Source organism: Henckelia pumila, chromosome 1 (genome assembly GCF_033568475.1).
Source record: "Henckelia pumila isolate YLH828 chromosome 1, ASM3356847v2, whole genome shotgun sequence".
Lineage (NCBI taxonomy): Eukaryota > Viridiplantae > Streptophyta > Magnoliopsida > Lamiales > Gesneriaceae > Henckelia > Henckelia pumila.
In genome coordinates, this window is record NC_133120.1 from 38,045,428 (window position 1) to 38,056,773 (window position 11,346).

Genomic DNA, 11,346 nt, shown 5'->3' on the forward strand with positions numbered 1-11,346 from the left:
CAATCAGAATTGATACCCGGTGCAGCGGAAGTTTAAAAATTTTATATGGAACGATTCCATAATGGGTATCAAAACTTAACGATTAAATTGTGTGTGTAAAAATTAAATAACGATTATAAATTTTTACCTCCAATCTCGAATCGAGATTATGGACACCAACAGATTGCTCTGCTCTTGTTGTATATCCCTGGAACTGATGGACGAACTGTTCTTCAATCAGGTCCACGAACGGATAATTAATCCCTCTGATAGATTGCACTAGAAAATCTATCAGAAGTTTCTACGAAGAGAATTAACGAATTTGATCCGTTAAACCAGGCTGTAATTCAAAATTCACAGACTGGATTTTACCGAGCAGAGGGGAAAAGGGGGCGGCCACTTCAGAGGAAAAATACTAGGGTTTTTCGAAAATTTTGTGACCTGTTGTGTGTAATTTCTGTACTGCAATAACTTATTTATAATGTAGGCCGCTAACAGCTTAGGGCCCATTAGTCATAAGTTCAAGCCCGACAAGCAAAGCCCGCATGATCAAAAATTAATATAAAATTCATCATGACTCCGATTGATAAACCGATTTCACCAATGTGCACAGAAACCATTTCTGCACCTTTTAAAGTCAAGATAAATTTTTCTGAATCCGAATTCAGTGATTTCCAAAATGCCCATCCCTATGTCATTTTAGGAAATCTTACTCCTCTACTCATAATTAAGAAGTCCAACTTCTTTGTTCATTAAATTTAACTATCTCAACGGGGATTAAAAATCCATTACTCTGTGTGACCCTCAATGGTTCAGGGATACATCTAGCCATGGGATCACAACTCCTTGTGACTCGGAACAACAATTTCCGACTTGCCCATCGAATCATGGTAAGAGCGTCTAGCAACATCGCCCCATGATTCCCTAGGTATCACTGATAGTTCCTGCAAGAACCAATAGATTTTGGTTAGCGTATAGTACGGTCCCTTCATCCATATATCCCGATCGAATCAACAACCATTGGTATATCGAGAGTCGTTTGAGATTCGATAACTATGCAATACATCTTGAAGATCAAATAGTGACATCGCATGTGCTACTAAGAAACCATTTCTTAAAAACACATCATGTACTCTGGCCAGAGATTCGTCACACTAATATCTCCTCAGATCGCATAGGATATCCACACTCGCAAGTATGTGGTGAATCCTTGACAACAAAGCATCGACTCCTATATGTGTTGTAACTGTACCCAATCCCGACACCTGATGACCCCAATAGAGTCGGTAAACGAGTCAAAGCACAGTACTAGCATATAGAGTCTCAATGATGTTTCAAGTAGTAAGGACTAATGGTGTACAACAAAAACCGCGGACTTTATACACTCGATAAGTGATAACCACTTGGAAAGTCCGGATAGGGTAGTTCGATCATTCATCGTATGAATATCCATTTGCATGCTTCGAACATCTCTATGTTCCTTACCAATGAAACGTGGTACTCTTCATCGCAAATGCTAGTCTCAAACTCGAGCGATCCTTATCCTTATTATCGGACGGCTCAATCGTATAGGAACAGTTTAGAATACACAGTGACTATAAGATGTGTTTCATGATAGACATCTTCATGTTCTACCACATCTTACATACACTATAGTATATTCAAGGTCTTTATCAAAACAACAATAGTATATCACAATATAACAATATGAAGAAAGATAAAGTCATTGCCATTTAATAAAAGTGTAAATTATATTAAACAAAAGATTGTTTATACAAAGAGTCATCAAAGCCCTTAGCCACAAATTGGCTCACCGGGCACCCACTCTTTCAATCTCCCACTTGCCCTAAAGCCAACTAGTCATACTACGTAGTACCATTGCTTCGCGATGTTTGTCAAATAATGGTCCTGGCAAGGTCTTAGTAAGTGGATCAGCGATATTGTCTGCAGAGGCCACTCTTTCGACAGTGATGTCTCCTCTTTCCACAATCTCCCGGATGATGTGGTATTTCCTCTGTACTTGTTTGGATCTTTGATGAGACCTTGGTTCCTTTGCCTGAGCAACGGCACCCGTGTTGTCACAGTACACCGGGACTGGACCAACAACTTCAGGAATAACGCCCAACTCTTGGACGAAATTCCTCATCCAAACGGCCTCTTTAGCAGCAGCTGATGCTGCAATGTATTCTGCCTCAGTGGTGGAATCCGCTGTGGTGTCCTGCTTGGAACTCTTCCAAGAGACAGCACCGCCATTGAGCATGAACACAAATCCAGAGGTTGACTTCAAGTCATCCACGTCACTTTGGAAGCTAGAGTCGGTATAGCCTTCCAATTTTAGTTCTCTTCCTCCATATACCATGAACATATTCTTAGTCCTTCGTAAGTACTTAAGAATGTCCTTCACGGCTTTCCAATGCATTTGACCGGGATTAGCTTGATATCTGCTCGTGACACTCAGAGCAAATGCTACATCCGGTCTGGTAGATATCATCCCATACATGATACTACCTATGGCTGACGCATATGGTACATGTGTCATTTTCTCTATCTCTTCATCAGTCTTGGGACACATAGACTTGGATAGAGAAACTCCATGACACATGGGTAGATGTCCTCTCTTGGACCCATCCATTGAAAACCGTTTCAATATGGTGTCGATGTAGGTTAATTGAGTGAGTCCTATCATTCTCTTAGATCTATCTCTATAGATCTGTATCCCTAGAATATAGGATGCCTCACCCAAATCCTTCATCGAGAATCTACCTGATAACCATATCTTTGTTGACTGCAACATCCCTACGTCATTCCCAATGAGTAGGATGTCATCAACATAAAGTACTAAGAATGTCACAGCATCCTTAACTACTTTCTTGTACACGCATGGTTCCTCCGGGTTCTTGATGAAACCAAAATCCTTTATTGTTTCATCAAATTTCTGGTTCCAACTTCTTGATTCTTGTTTTAGACCATAAATTGATCTCTGAAGCTTGCATACCTTATGCTCGCTTCCCATGGATGTGTACCCCTCAGGCTGCTTCATATAGATTTCTTCCTTAATGTCTCCATTAAGAAAAGCAGTCTTCACATCCATTTGCCATATCTCATAGTCATACCAAGCAGCTATGGCAATAAGGATTCTTATGGACTTGAACATTGCAACTGGTGAAAAGGTTTCATCATAGTCAACTCCTTGTCTTTGAGTATAACCTTTCGCCACCAATCGCGCCTTGTAGGTCAATACCTTACCATCAGGCCCAAGCTTTCTCTTGTAGATTCATTTACACCCTATTGGAACAATTCCATCGGGAGGATCTACTAAAGACCAAACTTGGTTTGTATGCATCGAATCTATTTCCGACTGCATAGCTTCAAGATATAAATTTGAATCCGCATCAAAAATTGCTTCCTTGAAGTTTCTTGGATCACATCCAACATCGGGTTCATCTTGATCCCCTTCAAGAAGAAGACCATATCGAATAGGAGGTCTAGAAGTCCTCTCGGATCTTCTAGGTACAGGCGTGTCTATCAATGGTTCCTGAGGTGTAGGACCGTTATTTTGTATTTCGGGTTCTTCTCAAATTTCTTCGAGTTCCATCATCTCGCCTTTCTTATCCAATAAGAACTCCTTCTCCAAGAAGGTGGCATTCCTTGAAACAAACACCTTTGTTTCAGCAGGATAATAGAAATAATATCCGATTGAATTCTTCGGATACCCTACAAAATAACATAAGGTGGATCGACTATCCAACTTATCTCCCACTGTCTGCTTCACGTAAGCAGGACATCCCCAAATCCTCAAGTACGAATACTTAGGAGCTTTGCCATTCCATAACTCGTATGGTGTTTTGTCCACTGCTTTAGTGTGGACGTTGTTCAACAACAATACCGCCGTTTCAAGCGCATAGCCCCAAAACGAAGGTGGAAGCTCAGTGAAGCTCATCATGGATCGAACCATGTCCAACAAAGTTTGATTACGACGCTCCGATACACCATTCAGCTGTGGTGTCATAGGAGGAGTCCACTGAGAGAGAATCCCATTCTCTTTCAGATAGTCCAAAAACTCGGTACTTAAGTATTCTCCACCTCGATCCGATCGAAGTGCTTTAATACTTTTACCTAGCTTGTTTTCTACTTCAGCCTTGAATTCTTTGAACTTTTCAAATGCTTCAGACTTATATTTCATTAAATATAAATACCCATACCTAGAATAATCATCAGTAAAGGTAATGAAGTAGGTGTGGCCATATTGAGTACCAACTCTAAATGGACCACAAACATCTGTATGGATCAAATCCAACAGATTTTGACTATGCTCAGGTTTCCCCTTAAAAGGAGATTTAGTCATTTTTCCTTTTAGGCAGGATTCACAAGTAGGTAGAGAGTTAATATCAGACATATCAAACATGCCCTCTCCCACTAACTTGTTCATCCTCCTTGAGGAAATATGACCTAGCCTAGCGTGCCAAAGGTTTGCCGGGTTTTGGTTATCGATTTTTCTTTTGTTTGTTGTTGCCGGTTTATCAACATAATTTATTGGAACGTCTTTTAATTTTAAGTTATATAGATCGTTTTCAAGTTGTCCATTTCCAATCAAACATTCATTCTTGTAAATATTGCAAATCTCATTTACAAAATTGCAAGAAAAACCATCTCTATCAAGCATAGAAATAGATATAATGTTTTTGACCAAATCCGGAACATATAAAACATCTCTCAAAAATAACTTAAAATTGTTCTGCAAAATTAAATAAATGTCTCCTATAGCTTTGGATTTATCTCTGGAACCATTCCCGAGCCTTGACTGGGTCTCACCCATCCTTAGCCTATTACTTCTTGTCATCATTTGCAACTCATTGCAAATATGAGATCTACATCTGGTATCCAATACCCAAGAAGTAGTATTAAGAAAAACATTTATTTCAATGTAAAACATACCCTTTGCAGTTCGCAACTGCTCGAGGTATTCCTTGCAGTTACGTTTCCAATGACCGGGTTTCTCGCAGTGATGGCAAACTTGTTTAGACTTGTCCAATTTTGCATGTAACATTTGGCCTTGAGATCATGGTCCAACCATTTCTCTAGTTCGGCCAACCTTTCGGCAGTTACATCAACCGGGGCTGTTTTCGGAGATGCCTTTTCTAACACTTAGAAAATCTTTTCCGAACATAGGACAATCTTAACTTATGGAATCATTCTGTATTGTTTGCACCAGTAGGTTTGTTTTGTTCGAGGATAGAGACATGTGGATTACGAATTCATTGTAATGAAATACTGATATGAAACAGACAAATATCAGTGATTGTTTAATTAATTTACTAAGACATAAAATAGGCGAAATTTATTTTATGAATCTCACTCCCACTATTTTAACGATTTCACTACCCTCTAATGAAAACGGGAAACTGTTTTCCTTAGTGAGAACATGGAGTCCAATTGACAATCTATGGTCCCGAATAATATCAGCCAACCATAATTTTCAAAAGGTAGAGCCCAATTGCTTCCAAAGCAACTTCCATGTTTTTACCTCATGTCCAATAAGGGCCCAATAATATGACGCCGTTTATTGTGACATGTCAAGATGACCCATCAATATTAAGTTGTGATGGACGGTCGCCATGTGGATCCCCCAATAATATGAGCCGATCCCATGGGAGTTCCACCCAACTTACAACATGTGTCGATCCAATGTACAGCTTTCCGACGAACGGGCCCCCCCAATAATATGAGCCGGACCGTATCCGCGGGTAGCATCTCATACATTGATCGTTGATGGAAGGTAGGAACATTTAAACAAATTTAAATTTCCTTTATTTATCTTGATATCAATTTTAAATCATATTTAAAATGAGGGATTTTAATTTTGAAAATTTGTCTCATCATTTTTAAAATTTTGTATGCTTGCCGGATTCACACAATTTTGTCTAAAACATGTATACAACAATAATATCACATATTATATAGGATGTTCGATTCCATTTCTAATCGACCCGTGGTTGCCAATCACGAGTCTTAGTCCAATCCTAGGTAATATGCAGTATGCAATGCAATCCTATTACATTGAGCTTCCAATTTACATTTCTTCTGTCTTTATTGTCTGCTGGGCCCACCACCGTCTTCAAATCTTCATCTCCCACTAAATCTAATGTATTTACAATAAATAACAATGACAAGTAGGGGATACATTTTTAAGGGGTGGGAACGGGCCATAAACCAAGCCCACTTTTATTACATATGACAATTCATATTGGGTCATAAACCAGGCCCATTAATAAATCCAACAACAATAAAAACAAATGTAAATTCCTAACATACACCTACAAAATTGGTCATGGCAATCGATCATCCTTATCCAATAACATTTAATTCAAAATTAATTTATTGGATAACATTCATTGGCAATTTAAATTTAAAAGGATAAAATCATATTTCATATATAAAATCTTATTTTACATACAAAATCATATTTTATCTTTTATCAAATAAAATCATATTTTATCTATAAAATCCAATTTTATACATAAAATCATATTTTACTCAATATATCCATAAGATCATATCTTATCATCAATTGTACCAAAAATAATTAATTTCAAAATTCAATTTAACGGATAAAATATTTAAATTTTCCAAAAATTCAAATTTATCCAAAAATCAATTTTAAAATTTTCGGACTCGAACAATTCGATCCGACGCCTCGTGGACCAATCAAAAACAATTTTCAATCGGACCAAAAATAGAATTTTAACATATTAAAATTTAATTTAAAATTAAAAAATTAATTTTTCCGCGGGCCGCCCGGGACACTCCCGGGCTGCCCGCGCCCCAAAGGGCTCGGGCCGGGCAGCCCGGCAGCCCCTAGCGCTGCCCGGGGCAGCGATCCAATCGCTGCCCAGGTTTTTGCCCAAAATTTTTTTTTTTTATTTTTAAAATATTTATTTTTTTTCAAAAACCGAGGCTTAAAAATTTTTTGTACAATCGATTAATTTAATCGCTTGATCTGAGCAACCTGGCTTTGATACCACTGTTGGAGAACACGGCGATCAGATCAATCAAAATTGATACCCGGTGCAGCGGAAGTTTAAAAATTTTATATGGAACGATTCCATAATGGGTATCAAAACTTAACGATTAAATTGTGTGTGTAAAAATTAAATAACGATTATAAATTTTTACCTCCAATCTCGAATCGAGATTATGGACACCAACATATTGCTCTGCTCTTGTTGTATATCCCTGGAACTGATGGACGAACTGTTCTTTAATCAGGTCCACGAACGGATAATTAATCCCTCTGATAGATTGCACTAGAAAATCTATCAGAAGTTTCTACGAAGAGAATTAACGAATTTGATCCGTTAAACCAGGCTGTAATTCAAAATTCACAGACTGGATTTTACCGAGCAAAGGGAAAAGGGGGCGGCCACTTCAGAGGAAAAATACTAGGGTTTTTCGAAAATTTTGTGACCTGTTGTGTGTAATTTCTGTACTGCAATAACTTATTTATAATGTAGGCCGCTAATAGCTTAGGGCCCATTAGTCATAAGTTCAAGCCCGACAAGCAAAGCCCGCATGTTCAGAAATTAATATAAAATTCATCATGACTCCGATTGATAAACCGATTTCACCAATGTGCACAGAAACCATTTCTGCACCTTTTAAAGTCAAGATAAATTTTTCTGAATCCGAATTCAGTGATTTCCAAAAATGCCCATCCCTATGTCATTTTAGGAAATCTTACTCCTCTACTCATAATTAAGAAGTCCAACTTCTTTGTTCATTAAATTTAACTCTTTAAATTTAACTATCTCAACGGGAATTAAAAATCCATTACTCTGTGTGACCCTCAATGGTTCAGGGATACATCTAGCCGTGGGCTCATAACTCCTTGTGACTCGGAACAACAATTTCCGACTTGCCCATCGAATCATGGTAAGAGCGTCTAGCAACATCGCCCCATGATTCCCTAGGTATTTCAAACTTTTATGATCAGAAAAGATGTCAAACTTCTCACCATAAAGATAATGTCGCCATATCTTCAATGCAAAGACAATAGCGGCAAGCTCCAGATCATGGATAGGATATCGAGTGAAACGACCCAAACATTCTAAAATAATATATGCGGAAATTTTATTTTTTTTTAAAAAAATAATACTAAGTAAAATAGATATACATACATGCCCATACATATGTGCACAAAATAAACAGATTTAAAAATAACATAAATAAAATGCAACATTTTTACTTAAATAACCGAATCAAACTTAATTAAAATACTGTCAAACAATCCCCTTAAAAGTTTGCATTCAATAAAAATTATTTAATAAAAATAGTACTAAAATTACCACTGAAAAGACATAAAAGAAATAAATAAGAAATAGAGTTTAAAAATTCTTAAAATGTTCATAAAGACTCAGCCGACAGTCACGGGGGATCACTGCATGTCCGCTCATACGTCCTCACCACCGGTAGGAACTACATCTTCCTCTACGCACTCACCTACACCATATAAGTGTAGTGAGCCTAGAGGCCCAACATGCTAACATAACGATGGTTTAAAATAATTTAAATCACTGGAATACTAATACATAACGAATACATGAATGAGTATGCTTAAAAATCATGAATTATGACTTAAAATCTTACTTAAACTTGAACTTAAATATAATCATATAATACATACATAACATTGTTGAGCATATCATTTTTCTAACATCGCATGGTCATATCCGTAGTGTAACCTTAAACTTAAAAAGTTCGACTGATCAGTCTCTTAAACCCAACGTACGCGGCGGTGACGAATCACCTCTTATTGGTAGTAAACTACCCTTAAATTGACAGTAAACTGCCCTTAACATGTGGGGACTTGTCCCCCTTAAATTGTCACACTACTTCAACTTCCAACATAAAAATTATTTTCTAGCTCAACCTTAAACATTAAATCATGCCATAAAATTATTTCATGAATGCATGTACTTAAATAAAATGTGTGTCCTTCATATATATTTAATTTAATTTTTATACTAACATATAAATACTAAAATAACATTCATGCATAAAATAATTAAATATATATTTAGGACACATGCAATTTCTCATGGTTTGTACTGAACTGCTATTCCTAACACTCAAGCCCATTTTCTTAAATTCTGGCCCATTAACACTGAGACTGGCCCATTAACAAACTTAAGCCCAAAATTACATTTCTAAGCCCAATTAATTTATTCAAGCCCATTAACACACACTTGGCCCAATAACAACTTAATCTGGCCCAATGGGCCTAAAAGCCCAAAGACTGGCCCAATAACTTCCATGGCCCCCAGGCTCATAAAAATTATTGAACTAACTTAATTAAATTTATTTAAGCCCAATAATAATTAAATTCAACCCAATTAATTAAATGGAGCCCAATTAAATTTTTGGATTTAATTAGGCCCATTTAACACTTAATTAAACTTAAAACATAAAAATAAAAAAATACCCTAGCCCGACTCACTTAACCCGGACCCGAACCCACTAGACTTGACCCATGACTTACTGACCCAACCCGGACCCAACGACCCGACCCGGACCACCCCAAAACCCTACAACCCGTCGCCCCCTTTCCCTGTTCTGCTCGGCCGCGAGCAGCAGCCCTTCTAGGGCTGCTGCCGCCCTGCTCCGGCCGCCCCTGGCCGGAGCTCCGCCGCCCAGACGTAGCCCACGTCTGGGCGGTCCAAACCAACCCATGAACCCAGCCCCATGCAGCCTAGACCACCATCTCCGAACCCCTTTCTCAGAACCCTAAACCTGCGCCCCATGGAGGCCGATCGAACCAGCTCCAAATCTGGGCTCTTTTGGCTTGAACCATCCGAGCCACTCGAGCCTAGACTCACCTTAGACATCCTAGGGACCTTTACCAGCAGTTGTACGATCCATGGCTAAGAAAAACATGAGTGTATGTCAATCAAGGTGAGAAAAACGTGAGATGCTCAACCACCCGAGCCTTTTTCTAAAAAATTCTTGAAGATCTTGATGCATACACAACACAAACATATTTTACTGATATGGCACAAAAATAAGAGAAAGAAAACATGCCTTGCACCGTTGAATGGAAAGAAAAAGACGTAGATGACGATTCCGGGACGACGGGGCGATGACAACCAACTTGGAAGCTTTAAAAAAAACGTCTATGGTGCCTTAAGCTTTCTGGCCGATTGGGAAGGTGATGGAGGTGGCTATGGGTGCTTAGGGTGAGAAGGAGATGGAATGAGCGTGTGTTAGGGGATTTGGGCGATGGTTTGGGTAGTTTAGGATAATAATTTTGGAAAAATAAATAATCTAGGAGATAATAGCATAATTAAAAAGGTTCCTAAGTTTGTAAAATATTGATAACTTAAATAAAATATCACAAATCCCGAAATATTAAATTACGGGATTTTAAAAGATAATTAAAAGTCAATATTTTGGCTAAATTTGGATAAAAATGGACTCCTAAAATTATATAAAATTAAATACTGATAATTTTGAGGAAATAAAACTCAAAATAATATTTTTGGGCTCCTAAAAGACTCATAAAATAATTTGGGTAGAAAGTTGTCATCTCGTCCGTCCACGGTCCCGTCTACGCGATAAAATAATTAAATTCCCATAAATCTTGAAAATCACTAATTATGGGTTAAATGCTTAAAAATAACTTAAAACATGCACAAATAATTTCACATAATTATTTAACCCGTAATCTAAAATTCTAAATAAATAAAATCCCTAATTATGCATGCGAATTTACGTACTAAAAATACTGGGTGTTACAATTCTCACCCCCCTTAATTTGAATTTCGTCCTCGAAATTAAAGTACTTACCCGAACAACTCCGGGTAGCGAGTCCTCATGTCTGCCTCGGTCTCCCAAGTAGCTTCCTCCTCCGAGTGATTCAGCCACTGGACTCTGACCATCGGTATGACCCGCGTCCTAAGTCTCCGCTCCTCCCTAGCCAAGATCCGCACTGGCCTCTCCTCATAAACTAGATCAGGTGGAAACTGCAAGGGCTCGTAATTCAACACATGCGACGGGTTAGAGACATATCTCCGAAGCATGGATACATGGAAGACATCGTGCACTGCCGCAAGCCCTGGTGGTAAGGCCAAACGGTAGGCCAATGTGCCAACTCTCTCCAAGATCTAAAATGGCCCAATATATCTCGGATTCAACTTACCTCTGCGTCCAAATCTCATCACCCCTTTCATAGGTGATACTTTCAGAAACACATGATCACCTACTGCGAACTCCAAATCTCATCGTCGAGTACCTGCATAACTCTTTTGACGACTCTGAGCAGTCCTCATACAATCCCGAATCTGAGTCACAATGTCAGCTGTATGCTGCACGATC